At 45.5% G+C, this 24683-nt stretch overlaps 2 pseudogenes; both read left to right on the forward strand.

Moving 5' to 3' along the window:
- The first annotated feature begins 709 nt into the window (after positions 1-709).
- On the forward strand, positions 710-9524 carry LOC135550449 (period circadian protein homolog 1-like; annotated as a pseudogene).
- Positions 9525-16236: 6712 nt separating this feature from the next.
- Positions 16237-21018, forward strand: LOC135550450 (procollagen C-endopeptidase enhancer 2-like; annotated as a pseudogene).
- Positions 21019-24683: the final 3665 nt, after the last annotated feature.

A 24683-nucleotide genomic window follows, 5' to 3' on the forward strand; every position in this document is an offset into this window, starting at 1 on the left:
GAAGGTATCATAAGGATCTAGGAACAATTACAATCAAAAAAACAATTCTAGGGAATGGAACTGACTGACAATGTAAGCCTATTTGATTGAATTACAGTTTTAGGGTAGAATTATGGCTGTAGGGTAGAATTTTGGAGAGGAAGGGGTTGATATTTGTGGCTAGTCATACTGCTGCAGTAGCATTTGTGCACTTATTTAGTGTAATTTAGGGTTGTAGTACGTAGGCCTATCTGGATATGTCTGTAATTGAGTCAGACATATCCATATTCAGACATATCCAGTTAAATAAAGGTTACATTTTTAAAAATATATATATTATCCATGCCTCAAAATGATACAAAAAAAGTCGTAAACATGCCTGTTTCGTGGTTAGGGAAAACACGCAAGGAAACAATAAAGAAATGACATTAATTCAGAACATTGGCAGTGGCACGTTGCCAATAAATGTTGTTTCTGATGTTCTGAACGGAGAACACCGCTGGGGCAACGTGATAGAGAAGCATAGAAGAGCCCCGTGCAGTCAGGACACCGCCCTACTCAACCAATGAATGCATTCGCTGGGCGTGGTATATTTGGCTCGAGCAGAGTCGGAGTCAGTTGAGGACCAATCAATGCCACACATGGGAGCAGACAAGGGGCGTCATCACGTGTGCTTTTGCGTGTTCCCTCCCAGTACTGCGAATACAATGTGCGGTTTTGTTCAGTGTGTGCTACTTGTCTTGCAGTCTGTTAACATTGGACCAGGTCGCTGAAGATGTCATTTCGGGTTTCTGCAATTAAAATAATAATTGTAAACCTACTGAATACACTGTGGAATAAGTTTCAATAGTGTTTGCCTCGGAACGTATTTTCTCTTCATGGAATAAGGTGAGAATGTCAACTGATCAAGAACTAACTATGGTTTCGTTAACGTTAGTTAGCTATTTGGTTGTATTAGCTTACAGTTATCTATTTATTTTAATAGGCAAGTTAGTTAAGAATATATTGTTATATACAATGACGCCCTACCCCGGACAAACCTTAAAGACGCTGGGCCATTAGGGACTCCCAGTCACGTTCGGTTGTGATACAGACTGGAATCGAACCAGGGTCTGAGATGCAGTGCCTTAGACTGCTGCGCCACGCCGGAGCCCCAGAATCTAGCTAACGTTACATGTTTATGTTTTTTTTTTAATGATCAGCATTGACATTAGCAAGTGAAGCATTGTTGTGACATGGCAAGAGTGTAAAGCCAGGATTTATTTTGTGTGTGTGTGTGAATCTAATTAGCTAGATACAGTTTAATATTTATTGGTCAGTTTGTGTTTCGTACAAGTGAGACTCATCTTTTACCAGGTTTGTGTCAGGTAGAATAAATCCATGAGCTCATTCGGGACCTAGCTAGCTATGTGCCGTAGTCTTAGTAGAGGCACGTTGCCTTCACTGTCGTCAACAATAAATCCCACAGCGGTGTCATCCTGATAGTTACAGTAACCCACAAGACATGCCAGATAGGGAAAAGGACTACAAAGTCACTTTCTCTAGCATTTGGTTACCTGTTATTGTCAGTTTACGGTTCTTGACAGGGATTTTATTTTTTATGGTCCTATATATGGAGATCAAGTTCTTTGAGCCTGTCCATACTTGGATACACATGACTTTAGGCGACTTGAAATCAAGCAATTTAGTTATGCACATATGTGATTTGAGTTAACTATTGCCTTTACAGTGATGTGGTTTTTGGTAATGTTGCAGTGAAGTTAGATGTACTAGTGTTTACACAGATGTATGACTCATGATCTCACGTGACTCACCACTCATGATTGTGAATGATTTCTTCTAGCAGGTATCCTGCCAAATCATCTAGTGCACTGAGTGTGGACACACGAGGAAGAGCAAACGGACAAAGAAAGGCTCGTCCCTCTTCTCTTCAATTGGCCTGTCAGGTTCATAAGCTTTGACCTGACAAAAAAACTCAAGATCAATGAGATACAGTCCATACTTTGTCCATATCTTCTCTGTCATTTTTGCTTTTCCAAGCCATGACTCAATCTAAGTTTAGTAGCCCCACCTAGTGGCAGGGTATCACAGCTCTATTTTGACAGATCATTTTTGTCATACAGCAATAGTCAATCACTCATACTGCTTATTATGAGTGATGAGAATGCATACACCACTTCTGGAAATGACACTAGTGGAGTAAGTTTAGCAGAAGATGTGGTGGCAGGACAAGAGGCAGGCTCCCAGTCCGCTGAGTCTGGACTGAGTCAGACTGGCAGCTCCAATGGAAATGGACAGAGGACTCGGTCTGGGGGCAAGTCCTCAAACTCTGATGACACCGATGGCCACTTGAGCGGGAACGACTCAGCCGAGAGAGAAGTGGAAGGTCACATGGGGCATGAGGCATCAACCTGCAGCAGCTCCCATAATGGAAAGGACTCTGCCATGGAGACAACCGAGAGCAAAAGGTAAAAGTTTAACAGAATACATACGCCAAACACCACAACCATGTACAGATGGTAGCCGGTAGACACCGCTTATACTATTGTAATGAATGCTCAGCAGTGATAGTAACATCATGTTATTTTGGCCGGTCAGCTCCAACTCCCACAGCACTTCCCTCCCAACAGCTCCATGGTCTACAGCCTGCTGAGTGGCAGCTCAGAGCAGGACCACCCATCCACCAGCGGCTGCAGCAGTGGCCAGCCGGCCCGGCTGCAGACCCAGAGAGAGTTGCTCAAGGCCCTGAAGGAGCTGAAGATCCGCATGCCTGCAGACCACCGGACAAAAGGCCGCTCCAGCACTCTGGCCTCCCTGCAGTACGCTCTCAACTGTGTCAAACAAGTCAGAGGTAAGATACTGCCTTTTCAGCCATGCCTTTTGCTACATGTATACTGCAAGGCTTTAGCATGAAATAGCATGACTACTCTCTATATATAATAGCTATTTATACTGTCTGAATGTGTGTGTGTTTTCAGCGAATCAGGAGTATTACCACCAGTGGAGTGTGGAGGAGAGCCACGGTTGCAGTCTGGACCTCTCAGCCTTCACCACAGAGGAACTGGACAACATCACCTCTGAATACACACTCCAGAACACGGTAGGAACTAGAGAACAATCTCTGTCTACTAGAACCAGACTAACAGGTCTTAAACCCAACCGAACATTGTTCTGACCTCTGTTTCTTCTCCTGTACAGGACACATTCTCTGTTGGAGTGTCCTTCCTCTCTGGGAAGGTGGTGTACATCTCTCCCCAGGCCTCTCCCATGCTGCGCACTAAACCTGAGCGACTACAGGGAGCGCTCTTCTCTGAGCTGCTGGCCCCCCAGGACGTCAGCACTTTCTACAGTAGCACGGCTCCCTGCCGCCTGCCCCCCTGGGCCTCCTGTACTGGCTCCAGTAAGTTTCCACACCTCTAATTCAGCTCTGATTTCACATGGAAATGGATCATCACATTTGTGTATGTGACGTAAATATTGTTGTGGTGCTAATATCTCCCTCTCTCTATCTCCCTCAGTGACCTCCCCTGTGGACTGCACCCAGGAGAAATCCATGTTCTGCCGTATCAGTGGTGGGAGGGACAGCGAGGGGGAGGTGCGGTACTACCCCTTCCGTATGACCCCTTACCAGCTGACACTGCGGGACTCTGATATGTCTCAGCCACAGCCCTGCTGCCTGCTCATCGCTGAGAAGGTGCACTCAGGATATGAAGCTCCCCGTATCCCAGCTGACAAGAGGATTTTCACCACTAGCCACACCCCAGCTGTCTCTTTCAGGAAGTCGATGAAAGGGCTGTGCCGTTGCTAGGCTACCTGCCCCAGGACCTGGTTGGGACCCCTGTCCTCATGTACCTCCACCCTGATGACAGGCCTGTCATGGTGGCCATACACAAGAAGAGTGAGTACTCCTGTCCAACAGTCATGCCTTATACATTCTGTAAGGATTCATAAACCAGCAAATGGATGAATGATTATGTTCTTATACTCAATCAAAATGTTAACATATTTGGTTCTCCGCTCAGTTCTCCAGTCAGCGGGCCAGCCCTTTGAACACTCGCCCCTTCGTATGTGTGCCCGGAACGGGGAGTATCTCACCATAGATACCAGCTGGTCCTCCTTCGTTAACCCCTGGAGCCGCAAAGTGGCCTTCATCGTTGGTCGACACAAAGTCAGAACGTGAGTAGTTAACCTCTCTGCTACGACAATGACCTTCACAATCTTGCAATAGCCACATTTGAACTGCTCTGTAACCTATTTGTGTAGCTATCAAGCCGTGTCTTGTTCTAAACCCCATTCCCTTGTCCTTCTCCCCTCATCTACAGGAGTCCCCTGAACGAGGATGTGTTCACGCCTACTGTGGAGGTGGAGGCGCGGGCCATGTCTCCAGAGATCCCCAGGCTCAGTGAGCAGATCCATCGCGTGCTGGTGCAGCCTGTCCACAGTGGCGGCTCCCAGGGCTACTGCAGCTCCCACGGATCCCACCCACAGAGGCCCAGCCCAGGCTCCTCGTCAGGCAGCAACAGCCCCTCCACCAAGGAGCTCATCCTGAAGACCATCCAGAGACCAGTGAGTACTAACACAATCATAACCTCACGCATGTTTCTGTTGTCTATTTGATCAGGTAACAAGATTTGAACAGGGTCATTTTAGTTTGTAATGTTTGACTAGCTTGTAACTAGGCCTAATTCTCCCCCATCTCTGTTCCACAGCAGCAGATGACATTCCAGCAGATGTGTAAGGACGTCCACATGGTGAAGACCAATGGCCAGCAGGTCTTCACCAAGTCCCGCAACCGCCCAGCACTCCGCAAACACACCAGCACTGGTAAACACCTGGAATTATTTAAAAAATAATGAGTTTGTTTCAGGATTTTGTTCTATAAAATGTCCCAATTCGAAATGTATAGCGTATATAATGCGGTTCTTCTTCCTCTCAGGAGCCCTGGTGGTGCCAGAGAATTTAAACAAGGACTTGGGACCTATTGGAGCTCTGGGGCCAACTAAAATCCTGGCCTCCGTGCAGTCAAGGAAAGACCCGTCAGCCAACTACTCCTACCAGCAGATCAACTGTCTGGACAGCATCGTACGCTACCTGGAGAGCTGCAACGTCCCCAACACAGTGAAGAGGAAATGTGGCTCCTCCTCCTGCACCACGTCATCAACGTCAGACGATGACAAGCAGAGGGAGTTGCCTGGAACAGCTAAAGGTACACAATAAAGATCACATTGAAACACCTCAAATTATGTTTTTTTTTTTCAATGCCTTTTTTTTAATGCTCTGCATGTATTTTTGGTGTCTTAACTGTGTGTTTCCTTATAGATCTCGAAGGCCCCCAGAGTAATGAAGGGTCTAAAGGGGGGCCACAGATGAGCCCTCTGGCGCTGCACTGCAAGGCTGAGAGTGTGGTCTCTGTCACGTCCCAATGCAGCTTCAGCAGCACCATTGTCCACGTAGGTGACAAGAAGCCCCCAGAGTCAGGTAGGCCACATCCCTTTATTGTCCGACTGTTTGTTTACCTATCTTCTTGGCCTCCGTCTCTTCTCGCTCATCTCTGATGTATTGTCAACCTTATTCCTTGCAGATATAGTTATGATGGAGGAGACACCAGCCACCCCCACTCACACCGTCACCTCTCCAGCCCCAGCCACTAACAACGCCATCACAATGTTAGTGACCCCCCGGCCATTGGCCCTGTCCAGCCCGGCACCACCCAGCCCTGCCCAGCCCGATAGGGACGGCCGCAGGTCAGCTGGATGCTCAGGCCGCCTGGGTCTGACCAAGGAGGTGCTGTCTGCCCACACCCAGCAGGAGGAACAGGTGTTCCTGAGCCGGTTCAGGGACCTGGGACAGCTCCGCCTTCTGGACCCTGGCCCTCCTCCTCTGAGAGGACTCACCACCACACCCAAAGGTAAGACGGACACTTCAAGTGGAGATGTGGTTTTTATTATGACTGTGAAAGGTAATATGAACGAGAGACCATTGTTTTTCCATGCAGCTCACCCCTGTGTTCTCTCGGTGTCTCTCCCTCTCTATGTGTCTCTGTCTCAGGAGTGCACAGCTCGAAGGACTACCCAGCAGGTGGTCATGGACGGAGGAGGGGCCGCGGGGGAAAGAGGCTGAAGCACCAGCAGGAGGGCTCCCAGCGTGGGATGAACGGTAGTTTCAGGAGGGAAGGGCAGCGGCCCCAAGGCCTCACGTTCCCCATGGGTCAACCCCTGATGATGCAGGGACCCCTGACCTCGTCCTCTTCCTGGCCCACCTCTGAGGTCAGTCTCCCTCCTGCCGTGGCCCAGTACCCTCCAGGAGTCCTGCCCTTCTTCCCACTCTACCCCAGCGTGCAACAACAAGTCCTGACCCACACCGGAGTGAACCCCAATGCCATGCAGATGGGCTACCCCAGCCCCCAGCCAGGCTTACCGTACCCCATGCATGCCAATCAGATGCCCATGCCGATGGCTCCCCCAATGATGGTTGTTCTGCCCAACTACATGTTCCCTCAACTCAACGGAGGTGTCCCACCGCTCAATACCACCATGCCTCAGTATAACACAACCATACCGAACCTTTGCCCCGGTATCCCTGGTATGGCACAACTTAACCAAGCACTACCGCTGTTCAAACAGACTATCCCACTACCACAACTCAATCCTGGATTGGCTCAGTTCAACCCCGCTATGACGCAGATGAATGGCATGCCTCGTGTTAGTCCCGCCCTAGCTCAACTCAACCCGTCACAGGTCAAACCGACTTTGTCGATGATCCCCCAACATTGTTACAATCCCAGCCCAGCATTACCTTTCCCAAATCCCATTCCGATTCCCAGCTTTGCCTTACCCGAGATGGATCCCACCTTTGTCCAACATGGCAACTCCCGCTCCAGCACCCCTCAGTCCACCTGCCAAGCCCCCCTGGAGGGGACAGACTCGCCCCTGTTCCAGTCACGATGCTCCTCCCCCCTCAACCTGCTACAGCTGGAGGAGTTGCCAGGCAACCGCCAGGAGGGCATGTCGACAGGGGCGCAGCAGACATTGCCCCCACCTGGCTCGGTATCACAGTTCGGAGGTCAAGGCTCTGTTAAGCGAAGCATGAAGGGTGACGACAGAGAGGACGATAACGTGAGTTTTAAACTTGCAATCCATTTAGAAAATATAATTACCAAAAGGTTCATTTGAGTCTAGTGAGTTCTAGTCATTAACCCTGTCTCTCTTGTGTTCTCTTCCTCCAGGATAATGCTGATGACCAGGATGCAATGTCCACCTCCAGTGGCCTGCTAGACCTACTGTTGCAGGAGGACGCCTGCTCAGGCACCGGCTCGGCCGCCTCTGCCTCCGGGTCCTCAGGCTCTGGCTCGAATGGATGCAGCACCTCAGGGAGTGGCACAAGTGAGTTTAACACCTCCCAGATTATTGTTAGCGCTGTGATTGGTAAAGGATGTTTATATATTGTGACTGATATGTCATGATACGAACTGAACATGTTCCTTTTTCAACCACAGGAAGTAGCAACACCAGCAAATACTTTGGCAGCGTTGACTCGTCGGAGAATGACCATTCCCATAAGCAGGCACCAGGGGGGGCTGAAGAGGCCCAGCTCATGAAATATGTCCTTCAGGAACCTATCTGGCTCCTTACGGCCAACACAGATGACAAGGTTATGATGACGTACCAAATGCCCACCAGGTAAGAATTCATTATGGTCACTGCACTACACTGTTGTCATGGCAATTGTAGTCATGATTAATATGAAATGCTATTGTAATTGTATTTATGAATGATGATGTAGTAGTATATTTATATATTATTTATTCATACAGACTATGAAAAAGAGAAATGCCTGCTCACCGTTCTGCTACTAATACCACCTTCTACAGACTATGGCATATCTATGGACAAGTGAAAGAGTTTCGGTGTGTGTGTGTGATTTTTAAAGGGACAAGGAGACTGTTCTCAGGGAGGATGGTATGATACTGAGGGCGGTGCAGAAACAGCAGCCGCGCTTCACTGAGGAGCAGAAGAGAGAGCTGATCCAGGTCCATCCCTGGATGGGCACGGACGCCTGCCACAGGCCATCAACAGCCCTGTAAGTCAGCACACAGACACATACTGGAGACCGTAGCTACAACCCCGCCTCTCTCAGACCGGAAAGATTCACAGGAATCAGTATAGATGACAGTGGAGATTAATAAATAAAAAAATACTTGTGAAGAAGGGGTTTATTCAACTCTTGTCCCTCTGCTTGTGTTTAGACTTGTACAGGGTGCGGTTCTCCTCCCACTTCCTCCGCCCCCCGGCCCTTTAATGTGGAGCTGCAGGACATGGATCTGACAAGGGTCCTCCAGCTACAGGAAGAGACCCCTGTTACCATGGCAACAGTCACACATGACACCTCCATCCCACCACCACAAACACCCCCAGACAGAGACTAAGGGGGGTGAGCGGCAAGGGGAGCAGGAACGAGACGGTCACCAGAGTGAACACCAGAGTGAAAGAGTTGGAGGTGACGTCATCATCCGGAACAGAGTGAGGGGACTCTGGCTGTAAACGGCAACCAAGGAGTTCTATATGGCCAATGACTCTAAAACGCAATGCATTGGGACAACCGGGAGCCAAGTTTGCTGTTAATGTGTTGTGTTTGAACAAAGAAGAGAACATGGATAAGGAGTCAAAGAATACCCGACCCTGTTTAAAGACATAGAGAATGTAGCTCAACGTATATGGAATCTAAGGTGTAAATATTCAATGTATTTTAAGTGTAAAAATGGAAAGAGAAGCCCTTAGTAAATATTTAATTGACATGTTTGGTTCCCTGTCTAAGGAGGACTGAAGACATGTTCCATTTGTAATTCACTGCTTTGGGACTTTTCTCCCCTTATAGTGACACTTTGATAGTTTTACAAGTTATTGTGTGTATCAACGCAATATAATTTATTTGTCCACAATGTCCATATTGGAAAATGATGTCAAATCTATTGTGAACCATTAAAACGCAAATTCGTTTAGAAAAATATATATTTGGTAGAATACTTATTTCAAGTATTTTTGATATTGTACCATGTGTATATTACAGTATACCACCGATCAGGAGCTGACATACTACAGTTTTCTGTGGGCTGTTTTGTCATGTAATGTTCTGAATGGTTAATTTCTTTCATAATGTAATTGTACAACACAATCGTTGTACAAATATGTAAAGTTTTAGCCATTATTGGGAAAACATCCTAATTTTTTTTTTAATCTCCAGAGAAATACACAAAATACATAAAGACCATGTTAAAAGAAATACCCTGTTTTGTTTGAGTTGTTATGGGTATTTCTGTACAAATAGTATTTCACATTTGTCACGAGCAGAGATGGGCATTCCCATGTTAACAACAATGGAGCCCGTTTTGTTGATGAGGGAGAGGAGCAGGCCTTGATCATGCAGTTGGTCAAGGCCAATATGTTCTATCAATAGTTAGTCTGCCCCTTCTTCATTACTGTAAATGAAAGGATTAGTTACTTATTACAACTCTTTGGGGGATTTTGGTATGTAATTCATATTAAAAAGTGAAATGTAATTTGGTTCTGTTTTCTTTTGTCCGTCTTGAAGAAGTTGTGGTGTGTAGTTTATATTCTTACAGGTATGCGAAGGACATCAGTGTCGCTAAAATCATCTAGTCCAGTATTTATTCCTTGACCTTCTCTGCCACCAGAGGTTTTGGGGACAGTTGGTTGAAGGCTCCAGGTCCAGCCTGACTGGTGATACATTACATTTCTGAAATTGTCTACGGTAGATTAGCTAGGCATTCGAACATATTGAAGTCATTTTTAATTTGCCAGCACTGCCGGCCCGCTCATTAGGCCAGATTAGGTTTCCGCCTATGGCGGAAGATTGGCGAGGGCGGCATTTTCTGAGCTAAACTGGCCAAGACGCACCAACGACAACAAATAAAACCTCACATAATTCTGCCCAAAAACAATGACAATTTCTCTCAACCAGTGGAATATGTTTTTTTTGAGTGAGCGCTGTTTCGGCCCTGTAAAATGCAGTGCCTACTTTGTCAAAGGAAAATAAATATTTTGTTTGTCCATTCCCAGCATGCCTTTCCAGGGTGCTGTTGATACAGGATATGGTAGAAAGAGTATGTGGCATTTTCTGTAGCCTACAGGCTGGAGATAAAATGAATGCCAATGTATTGAGACGGACACTTTTTACACCTAAATGGCACCTAAATCAAATAAAACATTACCGTGAACAAACAACATATCCTGAAAACAGGACCGGTCAATGTAATAATATAATAAATAATAATAATATATAATGTAAAATGGACAATACGGAACAGGCAATCACAACTGTTCTCCAGGAGTTTCACCCCATTCTCATGATCAGTGGTTTCTAGTTTGTGTCCGTAAAATGTTTGATAAGCTGATCATAGCGAAAAAGAAAATCCTTCAGCATTTCCAGCTGTGGAAACACGGCAAATAGGCACAAGATAAGTCCTAAAAAGTTGGGTAGCTGATATTCAGAGCTTAAAAAGAGAAATTGTTTAGTCGCAGGAATCAGGACTAATAAAGCCAATGTAACGGCCTGTTTTTACAAATGGTGGACCTACCATATGGATGGGCCTTCATACCCTAACAAAAAAAGACTGCACTTAAGAGTGCAGTATAACTACAATATGCTGCAAATACTGCATCCAAAATACCACAGTCGACTGCAGTTATTGCACTTTTAGTGTAGTTTCAAAATTACAATATTTTTTATTTTAAAAATGTTATTGCTGGCTGACATTTTAAGCACGAACCGACGTCTTTTGGATGTGTTTTTTTTTGTCATGTCCAGATGTCTTTTTTTTTGTTTTTGTTTTTTGTAGATGGGCATTCATAAAATTCAATTTCAGTGAACACTGTAGGCTACACCTCAGTAAGCAGGGACCAACACCAATGCCTTTTGGAATTATTTTTTTTTTGGGTCAGTCTGGACCGGCCTTGATTTCCACACCCACGGACATTGGTTTTTTGGTCCATCTATGTGAACATAGATGACTATGTTTTGTTCAGATCTGTCCGGTCTGGACCAGCCAGAATCGTCTAGAATGTCATTGTATGCTGTAGTGTTATTTCCCTTCACTGGAACTAAGGGGCCTAGCTCGAACCATTAAAAACAACCTCAGACCATTATTCCTCCTCCACCAAACTTTACAGTTGGCACTATGCATCAGGGAAGGTAGTGTTTTCCTGCCATCTGCCAAACCAAGATTAATTTGTCAGACTGCCAGATGGTGTAGCGTAATACATCACTTCAGAGAACGCGTCCAGCCGACGCTTGGCATTGCACATGGTGATCTTAGGCTTGTGCGCGGCTGCTCGGCCATGGAAACCCATTTCATGAAGCTCCCAATGACGTTGCTTCCAGAAGCAGTTTGGAACTCTGTAGTGAGTGTTGCAACCGAGGACAGATGAGCTTTATGCGCTATGCGCTCCAACACTTGGCGGGCCCGTTCTGTGAGCTTGTGTGGCTTACCAATTCACGGCTGAGCCATTGTTGCTCTCAGACGTTCCACTTCTCAATATCAGCACTTACAGTTGACCGGGGCAGCTCTTGCAGGGCAGACATTTAACGACTTGTTGGAAAGGTGGCATCCTATGACGGTGCCACGTTGAAAGTCACTGAGCTCTTCAGTAAGGCCATTCTACTGTCAATGTTTGTCTATGGAGATTGCATGGCTGTGTGCTCAGATTTTATATACCTGTCAGTAATGGGTGTGGCTGAAATCGCCGAATCCACTAATTTGAAGGGGTGTCAACATACTTTTGTATATATAGTATATATCTCTATCACTAAGTGCTCCAGTTCTAAGTAATATTCAAAGTAGGGAATTGGCATGGGTCAAAACAATTCCTGAAATCTTCCCCTCTCCAAATCCACAGGTTAAGTGCAATAGGCAGCGTGATTTAGAGCAGATTAAATATCTGCTTGGGTCTTAGGTCAGATTAGCCCAGTATGGGTCTCAGCTGGTAGTAACAAACAGTCACAAGACCTCAACTCTTAAATCTAAGTCTGCATTCTCCCTTCCTGATTTGCAAAACGCTGTTCAAAGTGTATCTGAACATTCCACTGTCTTTTCCGTGTGCAGGAAGTGACTGAGCACTGCTGGACAATGACCATGGGGGAGGAGGCAGAGGGACTTATCTTACACTGGCACTCTCACATCCACCCACGGACAGAGTCATGGCCAAATGGTTAGGCATTGTGCAAGTCAACTGTACTTTCAACAGATGCTAGACTGTCCATCTGTGGGCTGCTGAAAAGAGACTCACATTACTATTTTGTTGTTAGCCTGGGAGCAGAGTTCTCTTAGAAAAAACAAGACCTGCATTCTAGAATGCACTCATGCTAACTCTCTTTAAAACCACATTAAGCCTTTTATTTTCATAGTTGCTTGATTTGCTATTATCTGATATAGAGTATGGATTTCCCATGAGACCTGAGTTGGATGGAAACTAACACCGGATATACTGTGTTACATAACCATTTTGGGACAAAAACTTCTGAGTCTCATGTTCATACCTCCCTCATTGTTGCCAAGGTAGAGGATATACGATCCAAATCCGAACACAATACTTCCCAAAAGATGTGGCCTGTTGGCAGGTCACAGGGTTTACTTGACTGTTTATATTCATACTGTTCATCCTCATTCTCATAATTATGGCCACACTGTCTCTACTTCAGTGTCTCCTTACTGTTTCTCTGTGCCTTGGACATTTCTCTGAATAACCTGACTCACCCATTACTCAGTAGGTTTTATTCATGGTTTATTTAAAAAAAAAGTATTTATTGCAAGAGCACACGTTTGTGAGGCAGTTTATATTCTGTCTGTGCATGTGCATGCGGTGGACACAGATCTTTCTTAAGCAGGAGCGAATCCTTTGGAGTGAAACCACAATGAGAGAAGAGATGTTTTATGATTCGTCCGGGAACAGCAGTTGCTATTGTCACACTCCATTTCACACCTCCCTCACTGTTGTTCGGTTTGAGACATCTCTTCTTGAAAACAATTTCCTCTCCAATTAGTTCCAGAGATATTTTGTAACTCCAGACAGTGTGCATGCATGTCCACTGCCGGTCAAATGTTTTAGAACACCTACCCTTTCAAGGGTTTTTCTTTATTTGTACTATTTTCTATATTGTAGAATAATAGTGAAGACATCAAAACTATAAAATAACACATATGGAATCATGTAGTAACCAAAAAAGTGTTAAACAAATCAAAATATATTTTATGTTTGAGTAGCCACCCTTTGCCTTAGCATTCTCTCAACCATTCTCTCAACCATAGTCACCTGGAATGCATTTCAATTAACAGGTGTGCCTTCTTAAAAGTTAATTTGTGGAATTTCTTTCCTTTTTAATACATTTGAGCCAATCAGTTGTGTTGTTTTAAGGTAGGGGGGTGTACAGAAGATAGCCATATTGGGTAAAAGACCAAGCCCATATTATGGCAAGAACAGGTCAAATAAGCAAAGAGAAACGACAGTCCATCATTACTCTAAGACATCAACACGGAAAATGTCAAGATCTTTGAACATTTCTTCTAGTGCAGTCGCAAAAACCATCAAGCGCTATGATGAAACTGGCTCTCATGAGGACCGCCACAGGAATGGAAGACCCAGAGCTACCTCTGCTGCAGAGAATAAGTTCCTTAGAGTTACCAGCCTCAAAAATTGCAGCCCAAATAAATGTCAACTATTCAGAGGAGACTGTGTGAATTATGCCTTCATGGTCAAATTGCTGCAAAGACCACTCCTAAAGGACACCAATAATAAGAAGGGACTAGCTTGGGCAAAGAAACATGAGCAATGGACATTAGACCGGTGGAAATTTGTATTTTGGTCTGGAGACCAAAATTTAGATTTTTGATTCCAACCGCCGTGTCTTCGTGAGATGTGGCTGAACGGATGATCTCCGCGTGTGTATTTCCCACCGTGAAGCATGGAGGAGGAGGTGTTATGGTGTGGGGGTGCTTTGCTTGTGACACTTTCTGTGATTTATTTAGAATTCAAGGCACACTTAACCAGCATGGCTACCACAGCGCACTGCAGTGATACGCCATCCCATCTGGTTTGGGCTTAGTGAAACTATCATTTGTTTTTCAACAGGACAATGAGCCAATACACCTCCAGGCGGTGTAAGAGCTATTTTACCAAGAAGTACAGTGATGAAGTGCTGCCTCAGATGACCTGGCCTCCACAATCACCAGACCTCAACCCAATTGAGATGGTTTGGAATGAGTTGGAACGCAGAGTGAAGGAAAAGCAGCCAACAAGTGCTCAGCATATGTGGGAACTCCTTCCAGACTGTTGTAAAAGCATTCCAGGTGAAGCTGGTTTAGAGAATGCCAAGAGTGTGCTAAGCTGTCATCAAGGCAAAGGGTAGCTATTTGAAGAACCTCAAATATAAAATATTTTTGGATTTGTTAAACACTTTTTTGTTTACTACATGATTCCATATGTGCTATTTCATAGTTTTTATGTCTTCACTATTATTGTACAATTTAGAAAATAGTAAAAATAAAGAAAAACCCTTGAATGAATAGGTGTCTAAAACTTTTGACCGGTAGTGTATATGAGTGTGCAGGGGGGATATCCGTCTCAAGCAGGAAGAAATAAATATGACTCAATTTCCATCATAAATACTTGCACTGCTGAGTATCCTCGGTTTGCAGTGGCATTTAAACTATCTCATTTTCCTCCCCATTTTCTCCATCGGCTTAGTTCATTTCTCCTGGAATCTTCCAACTATCCACCCTCCCTCCATCCCCTACCACAGTCCCATACTACCCATTTTGCCTTGCTGTCTCTCCTGCAGGAGGAATGTGTGTCTCGTGATGGACTGTTCTGGAGTCGTGGCAGAATCAGAGGCCTACACCCTTGGACTCCAGCCAGGTGTTACAGTCACTCATGCTCCCCGCTCTAGCAGCAGCAGTCCTCACACACAGACGCCATCCGCCCCCAGCAGACTCACTCTGCACGTCATCACATTCCTGCTGTCTCAGCCTCTTATCAGAGATGTAGCTTAACACACAGCAGGCAGCAGACACTGACTGGGGAGTTCAAGGCAAGCTAATGAGCAGCCGTGTCATAGCATTGTTGATAGGGGGTGTATCATAAAATGATCATAACACAACCATAACAACATTTCAAGCAGTTCAAGCAGTCCCATAGGCTCTGGCTTATATCAATCAGTCAATTGTTCATGAATCCATGTTAAAGTGAGAGACCACCTGTAATTATGACTAGGGGATGTGAATGTATAAACATATACCACCTCCTATGTTCTTTGGTCATGGTTTTACTGCTCTGTCCGTCTGAAAGAGGCTGTTTTATGGTCTGTATGAAACGGCACCCCCTCTAAAGGCCCCAGCCCAGCGATGCAGGCGAAAGGGTCGGCTTTACAGATCCACATCATGTGAACACTCCCCAGGCCTCTCTGGGGTGTTGTTCCTATCTCGTTGCATTGTGGGGGCTGATGAAGACATTCCGACTGGGAGGCTGTGTGTCTGTGTGTCTGTGTGTCTGTGTGTCTGTGTGTGTGTGTGTCTGTCTGTCTGTCTGTCTGTCTGTCTGTCTGTCTGTCTGTGGAGCTAAAGGAGCTCTAGGGTGCTGGGGAATATGGTCAAACATAAATACGGGGCTTCAGATACTGGGTGTACCTTTATGTTCATCTAACTTTGAAAGTTGCTTGGCTAAAGCCGTTCTAATAGCCTATGCTATTCATGAATGTCAAAAGTGTCATAAATTTGATAAAGAACCATTCCTCTAAATACATCAGTCAAGCTAGTGGTCAAAAGGTCGCACTGGAATTTAAAGAGAAGTGACCTTCTTTGTAATGGTCCTGGCCACCTGGTACCCCAGGCTCTACCTCCACCTGTGCAGCCAGGAACCAGGCATCATAACGATCCAGCAGACTCTGTGATCTACTGAGACCAATGCCGTAATTAACCTGGCAACAACCAAGATAAAAGCTATAATTTAGCATGCTCTGTGTGCAACGGTAATAAGCTGTTTCAGTTATTTATGGCCTTGAATTAGTCTATTGCACAAACGTTTGTGCAGCCATTGTGGGACGTTAGTCTCTCGTTCTGTCTTTTCCTTTTACCCCTTCTGTTGCATGGAGGCCAATGTTAACATTGAGACAGCATCTGGTTCTAATTAAACACTCCCCTCCCCCTCGCGACGTCTCCCCCGTCATGTCTCCTTCTAGCTCCTAACCTCTCAGCATCTCTCTTCTTCTCGCTCTCTCTCTCTCACTCCCTCTTTATGCCTCTCCAGTGGCTCCCTCCCCCTGTCCTCCAGCTCTCCCCTCTCTTGCTCCCATCTCTCTCTTCTGGTTTACCCTCTTACTGTGTCTGCTCTCGGCATCATGAAGTGTGAGCATTGTATCTGGGGTCTCTCTGTGCTCCTGGCTCTATGTTTAGGATGGGCACAGGGCCAGAGCCAGAGGCAACCAGAGACTAACTACACCAGGTAGGGAATATGAGTGTATTGCGCTTGTTGGAGTGTGTGCAATGTATGTTTGCAAGAGGCTTTACAGTGTGGATAGCTCCATTTGGGTGAATGCACATTGTATTGTCTGTGGCAATATCCACAAGGATGCACTTGTTTACATTATTTCTATGGTTCACAATATAAAATAACCATATACAGAGCGTGTATGGTTTTGAGTGTGCCATGTTCAGATTTCACGCAGTGTGCTCTGAACCTCCTATCGGAGCTTCCTGCATTTGTATGTTAGCTTAGGGTATGGCAGTGTTGTTGTTGGCGTTGTGAATGGTCCATGGTGTTGATGTGGTTGAGCTGCCCCAGATGTCAGTGCTTTGAGGTCTGTATGTCTGTCTGTATGTGTCTGTGTGGGGTTGGATCAGGATGGCTTGACTCTGGCTGGATATCTTAGCTTTCATCAGCTTGCCTCTGTCTGCTGGGGTTCTGTAAGTCTGAGCTCCTATAATGTGACAGACTGAGCACTTTCTCAATGTGTCTGAGGTCAAGCCTTGAGTGTTGGCTGGAGTCCTAGAAAAGTTATTTTGTCCTTCGGTTGTGATAATGGTAACGACTAAGTCTGTGGGTTTTATTTGTTCTTCTTGAGTATGTCTCTACTATCTGTTTTGATGCTCCACACTAGGTATGAGTTACTTTTGTGCACCTTTGTCTCCTGTACAGACAGTCTCCAATGTGTCTGTGCCCATGACTGTCTGTGAGGCCACTGGCAAACAATTATATATTTATCAATGAAAGTATTCTGGTATTAGTCCAGGTTTGGTATTTTTCCGTTGGAAAAGGAGCTTGGATTAATTATTTGAGCAGACGTGGAAATGCATGGGGTGAGGGGGAGACTGGGTGGTTGGATTAGAAACTTGGACAAACATAGGGGAGAATTCTTTAGGGGGAGGTCTCATTGATGAAGCTCTAGTCAAGAACACCTTTACCTCCACTAACTTGGCCCAGTCTCCATCCTGTCTCCATCCTGTCTACATCCTGTCTCCATCCTGTCTCCATCCTGTCTACATCCTGTCTACATCCTGTCTACATCCTGTCTACATCCTGTCTCCATCCTGTCTACATCCTGTCTCCATCCTGTCTACATCCTGCCTACATCCTGTCTCCATCCTGTCTCCATCCTGTCTACATCCTGTCTACATCCTGTCTCCATCCTGTCTACATCCTGTCTCCATCCTGTCTACATCCTGTCTCCATCCTGTCTACATCCTGTCTACATCCTGTCTCCATCCTGTCTCCATCCTGTCTACATCCTGTCTACATCCTGTCTACATCCTGTCTACATCCTGTCTACATCCCCTCTCTCTTCCCATTCTCCTGAAACTGACACCAGTGTGCCAAGGAGGCATTACATTGTTGGGTGCCTGATGGATTTAGAGATGATCTGTTGAGGAACTGTGTGTGTGTGTGTGTGTGTGTGTGTGTGTGTGTGAGGGTGTGTGTGTGTGATGTGTGCGTGTGAGTGTGTGTGTGTGTGTGTGTGTGTGTGTGTGTGTGTGTGTGTGTGTGTGTGTGTGTGTGTGTGTGTGTGTGTGTGTGTGTGTGTGCGTGCGTGCGTGCGTGTGCACATGTGCGTGTTTCCCAAAGTGATAGTGATGTGGTAAGCCTAAGCCAACGTTTATAAAGTACAGTACATGATAATACATCACTTTTTTTCCCACCTACTCTCTCTCAGGCCTGTGTTCCACTGTGGGGGAGACATGGTTGCAGACTCAGGCTTTGTGGGCAGTGAAGGATTTCCAAACTACTACAAACCCAACAGCAAATGTACCTGGCGCATTACAGTGAGTCACTGGCCCTGCACTACATACCACTTCACAATTACTCTGAATTTAACCTACATATTGATCTGTTCTGCCCTCTCTCTAAACTTCAGGTCCCAGAGGGCAATGTGGTCATGCTCTCTTTCCGCATCTTTGACCTGGAGGCTGACCCCATGTGTCGCTATGACTACCTGGATGTGTACAATGGCCACTCCAACATGGTGCAGAAGCTGGGAGGTTCTGTGGAACGTTCAGGCCTGGTTCTCTCATCTCCACCACCAACACCATAATGCTGGAGATGGTGAGCGACTCTGAGACTGGAGGGAGGGGGGCCTGGCTTACTTCAATGGAGGAAAACCACATGTGGATGGTAAGCTTTACAGTATAACTTGGGCTCTCACTCTCTATTTTTCTAAGGAACAACATCTTTGCAATTTCCTATGTCTATTAGCTCACATAATGTAACATAGGCTTATACCCACTGTCAAATCTTTTAGTCACCTGATTATTTATTGATCTGTGTATCAATCATTTTCAGAGCCACATTCTGTGGAGGAAAGATGACAAAAGCCCAGGGTGAAGTTAAAACACCCAACTGGCCAGAGAAGAATTACCCAGCAGGCATCAGTTGCTCCTGGCTCATCACAGTAGAGCGGGATCAGGTTATTAGTCATCATGTTCAGCTTCTATGCTCTTTATTCTTAATGGACTTCTGCTAATGATGCTGTCATTATGTTGCGCCAACCACAGAACCAAATGTGCACCAATATGCATAAATGTATTGGAGTTTCAAATGATGTTCCTAGTGTGTAACGTTGTTGTATTTGTCATTCTGTTTATTTCTGTGTGTGGGCTAGGTGATTGAGGTAAAGTTTGATAAGTTTGATGTGGAGTCAGACAGTTACTGCCGCTTTGATTATGTGGCCTTCTTCAACGGTGGAGAAAAGATGACTCTCGACGCATTGGAAAATACTGTGGTGACGTCAGCCCCCAGTGAGTGGTACACAACTCTATGTGTGTTTGCCTGACTTCCTGTGTTTATGATTATGCTTGTTAGTGGTCTACATCTATGATCATATATTGTATATCTGTTTGTTCTTGTCACTCTACTCTCTTCCAATCCTCCCTCTGTATTACTCTCTGCCCACAGAACCATTGTGACCAATGGGAACGTGCTCCTAGTACAATTTGTGTCTGACCTCAGCGTGACCTCTGATGGCTTCCTGGCCAGTTACACCAGCGTCCCCCGCGGATCCAGAACCCCCACAGTAGACAACACAGGATCAGGACCCCGTAAAGAGTCAGTCCTCAGGAAGACTGCTGTTAAACCCATCCTGCTTGAGAGAACAGTCATCACCACCACTACCACCCAACCACCCACTACAACCAGACACCAGCCACCCCCAACCCCACAGCCCCAGGAGCCCATTGCCAAGCCCAAACCAATCAAACCAGTCAGGACCCGCCCACCAAACAAGCCAGGCCCAGACAGGGCCAGAGTTACTAAACCGGACATCAAGAAGCCAGGTAAGAGAAGCTGAAGAAATGGTGTAGCAAGACCTAAGTTTATGTATACACATGTCTGTGTGTTTGTGTCGCTGTGTGTGTAAACAATGTTTGTATTTTCTAGTTCACTTGAACCCACTGTGTGAAAAGGCATGTAAGAGGGATGGAAATATCAAGAGCAGTTTCTGTGCCAGTGAATTTGGTGAGTTCCACTAGACGGCTAGCATCATTGGATAGCCAAATTAATCAAGCGATTTAAGGTCATAACAAATTCACAGTATTGCTCAGGCAACTAAACTAGCTCGCTCTCTCTCTCTCTCTCTCTCTCTCTCTCTCTCTCTCTCTCTCTCTCTCTCTCTCTCTCTCTCTCTCTCTCTCTCTCTCTCTCTCTCTCTCTCTCTCTCTCTCTCTCTCTCTCTCTCTCTCTCTCTCTCAGTGATCACGGGTAAGGTGACAGCGCTGACCCCTGGTCCTCAGGGCAGTGTCTATATCAGTGTGTCTCTCATCAAGGCCTACAAAGCTGGCCAGCTGACCATCACCCAGGCTGGAGAGAACATGTCTGTCAAACTGGTGTCAGCCTGCAAGAAGTGCCCTATCATCCGCAAAAGGTAACCTATTTTTCTTCCCAGACAATCTGACTGGCATGTACAGCATTATGCAACACATACATGTACACACACATGCATGCACAGATGCACACACACTGCTGACTTATCAGCATAGACTGTTGTGTCATCATAGACAGTGTTGCCAGATTGCCTAATAAATGCATTTTTGATCAATCTCTTTCTCAGGAATGCCTTACATCTTGATGGGCCAGGTTGATGAGGATGGGCGTGGAACAATGGCTCCTGGGGCTTTCCGCCCCATATAAGGCCCCGCATCACAAACTGCTGACCAATATTAACAACCAACCATGCTAACTTCACAACCCAGTCCACCAATCAGGGAAATTCAGCCTCGTGCATGGATACCATGACGAGCAAGGTTACGGTGACCCCAAAAAATGTTTTTATTACTGAGGAGTACTCAATGAAGTGAATTATCTTGTTTTTTCACTTAATGTTTTGATGACACTATCTTAATTGCTAAAATCTCCTTTCATGGGTCGCTCACAGGTTCAGATTTAAATGACACGCATCACATAACAACAGTTTGACCCACCTCATAATAGGGCTATATATTATATTATTTTTGTAATTTATGTCTCTCAATAAAGGATTTATAACACATGGTGTTGGTTTGATGTGTTTATTACATTAACTTTATGTCCCATTCACTATAGTTTTACTGCAATACAATGACGGTGTGCCACCTAGTGGTCAGATTTACAAAATAACCTCCTATGACACACAAAGCAGGTGCCACTACCCTCTCAATGAATTAGTGGCCTACTTGGTATGTGAACTGCTGACTGCTCATCATTTGCTCATCATTTGCAGATACTTGTTGACACATCAACCAGGATTAAGGGGCAATTTGTTACTTGTTTTTGGCAGTAAGTGGCTGTATTGGAGGGAGATTGGTTTCACCTCTCCTAGGCAATCAGCAGTTAGTGTTAGTACTTCAGTCTCCCCTGGTTACTCAGCAGCAGCTGTGTCAGTGGCAGTTTTGTCGCAAAACTAAGACAGTTCTGCTTGAGTTGTTTGAGGAGTTGTTTGAGGAGTTGTTTGAGGAAGAAAAGAGAGTAAGGCTCCACACCACTTGAGTTTCTTACCTAGTTATTTTCAGATGATCTCATTTTTGCTCTTTTTGTAGCTTTGGCAACTCTGTGTGTTGTCTACACCTGTTCGCTCTTCTTACTGAAGGTTTTATAGATGCTCCCCACACCTTGGCAGCAAACCTTCTAATTTAGTGTACCCTGCATGCTCAACCTATGTGGAATTCCTGGTCTCTGGCAGCGCTTTGGAACTGCAGATCTGCGGTCAAGAACGCTGAGTTCATCTCAGCCTATGCTGCCTTTCAATCCCTTTACTTTTTGGCCCTGACAGAGACATGGATCACCCCAGAGAACACTGCTACTCCAGCTGCTCTCTCTTCATCTGACTTAGTTATCTCTCATAGTCCAAAAGCATCTTGTCGTTGTGGTAGTGGTACTGGTCTACTCATTTCTCCTAAGTGGAGATTTTCTCTTTTCTCCCTATCTCACCTGTCCATCTCCTTATTTTATATTCCATGCTGTCACTGTAACTTGTCCACGCAAGCGTAACATTATTGTCATCTATCGCCCACCAGGTGCCCTTGGAGGGTTCCTCAATGAGCTTGACATCTTGATAAGCTCATTTTCTTACGATGGCTCACTGCTCTTCGTACTTGGCAACTTCAACCTCCCGATGTCTGCCTTGGATGAATTTCTTTTCAACTCTCCCTTTCCACTCATCTCACCTTACACTTTCCCAGTCCTCTCCAACTCACAAGGCAGGCAATATGCTTGACCTCATCTTTACTAGAGGCTGCTCACCTACCAATCTCACTGCAACCCCCTCCAGGTCTCTGTCTCCTTTCCTCCAATCTTAACCATTCAGCCCTACCCAGATGGTCATGCGCATTCACAATCTTTATCATATCTCCCATCTGCCTGCTAAATCCTTCTCCCTTCTGTCTCCCGATCCTGCCTCTTCAACCCCACTCTTCTCCCTTTCCGCATCCTATGACTCGTACTGTCCCCTTTCCCCCTCCCTGCTCGGCCCTCCTCCTGCTCCGTGGCTGCGTTATTCATTTCAAGCTTACAGAACAGGGCTGCAGGCTGCGGGGCAGCTGAGCGATAAATGGAGTAAAACTAAACTTCCGGACGACCTATCATCCTTTCATTCCCTTTCTCTACCTTCTCTTCCTCTGTATCCGCTGCTGAAGCCACTTTCTTACTTCTCTCATCAACTCATCCCAAGCTACTGGCTGCAGAATGGCTAGAGTCACTCTACTCCTCAAGAAACCAACACTCGACTCATTTTACGTCAAAAACTATAGACCTGTATCGCTCCTTTCTTTTCTTTTGAAAACACTTGACCATGCTTTCTGTGATCAACTCTCCCGTTATCAGAATGATCTTCTTGACCCTAACCAGACAGGCTTCAAGACGGGTCACTCAACTGAGACTGCTGTACTCTGTGTTACGGAGGCTCTTTGCACTGCCAAAGCTGACTCTCTCTCCTCTGTTCTCATCCTCCTAGAGCTATCCACTGCCTCCGACACCGTGAACAATCCGATCCTCCGCTCCACCCTCACAGGACTGGGTGTCTCAGGCTCTGCATGCTCTTGGATTGAATCCTACCTGGCAGGCCACTCCTACAAAGTGACGTGGAGAGGATCTGTGTCTGCACCATATACTCTCAATACTGGTGTCTCCCAGGGCTCGGTCCTAGGCCCTCTCCTCTTCTCTCTATACACCAAGTCACTTTGCTTCGTCGTATCCTCACATGGTCTCTCCTATCATTGCTATGCTGATGACACTCCACTACTTTATCTCCTTCCCTTTCGTGTGCCTGGCAAATATCTCAGCTTGGATGTTGTCCACCACCTCAAGCTCGACCTCGACAAGATGGAGCTGCTCTTGCTCCCTGGGAAGGCCTGCATGCACAAATACATGTCCATCATGGTTGACAACTCCACAGTGTCGCCCTCCTAGAGTGCAAAGAACCTTGGCATGACCCTGGACAACACCCTGTCGTTCTCTGTAAACATCAAAGCAGTGACTCACTCCGGCAGGTTCTTGCTCTACAATATTCATAGAGTACGACCCTACTTCACACAGGAAGGTCCTCCAGCCACTTGTCCTCTCCCCTCTGGACTACTGCAACTCGCTGTTGGCTGGGCTCCCTGCTGGAATGGAATAAATGGTACGGAGTCAAACCTGGTTTCCATATGTTTGTGTTAGATCCCGTTCCATTAATGGTATTAAAATATTTACAATGAGGCTGTCCTATAACTCCTCCGACCAACATCCTCTGGTATACACAGTTGCTTAACTTGCTTGCTACAAAACACATATAGATGTAGGATCTTCATTTGATCACCCTATTGGTGAAGAATTTTGCAGGACATTTCAAACTTGTAGTGTATGTGAGTTTAAAAAAGGCTTCTAAAGTTTGTAATTTCCTCTTGAGAAAGTGGGTGGTAGCCTTGCGTTTAAGAGTGATCAAAAGTTCGCTGGTTCGAATCCACGAGCCAACTATGTGAAAAAATCTGTAGATGTACCCCTGCGCAAGACACTTAACACTAATTGCTCCTGTAAGTTGTGCAAATGTATTTTTACCTTACAGAAAATGTATCAACCACAAAAAATCTCTGTTAATTACAATCCACATACTAATTAACATTTCCAATTTCTGCAGGATTATTTTCCTGCTGTAGGAGACGGGCTCAAATTAAGATCCTACATATGGACTGCCTTTTAAATGAAAATAAGATCATATGCATAAGGATTTCAGAGTGACGCTTATCTGGTATTGTCTACTAGGGCTGGAGTCGCCATAATGGACTCTATAGGGAACTGCTTTGAACATCTTTCTGATGCAACAGTGCCACCATTTGACCAAACTCTGCTGTAATTTTTGTGCTGTCATTTCAGTTGAAAGTCACGACTCAGAATGATGTGAATTGCCAAAGTAGAGCTATGCTATTAGAAACCAAGGAGTCCAGTCATATTATCCAAGGCTGCAGGTATACTGCCAACATAATGCTATGATAATGTGTGTTAATATACTATCTGCATAATGACTTTGCACACATAAGAACTGTTATAGCAACACTTGAGATGGTTCACATTTGCAAGTGGGTTGACCATTTATTGTAACCACTGGTTGTTATAATCTGCCATGATTATGAAACAGGTAAATGTATAAAACAGGCAAGTGGATCAGAAAGTGATTTGATCTCCATGTTTGTTAAGATATACTAC

The sequence above is a fragment of the Oncorhynchus masou genome, chromosome 12 (assembly GCF_036934945.1).
Source record: "Oncorhynchus masou masou isolate Uvic2021 chromosome 12, UVic_Omas_1.1, whole genome shotgun sequence".
NCBI lineage: Eukaryota > Metazoa > Chordata > Actinopteri > Salmoniformes > Salmonidae > Oncorhynchus > Oncorhynchus masou.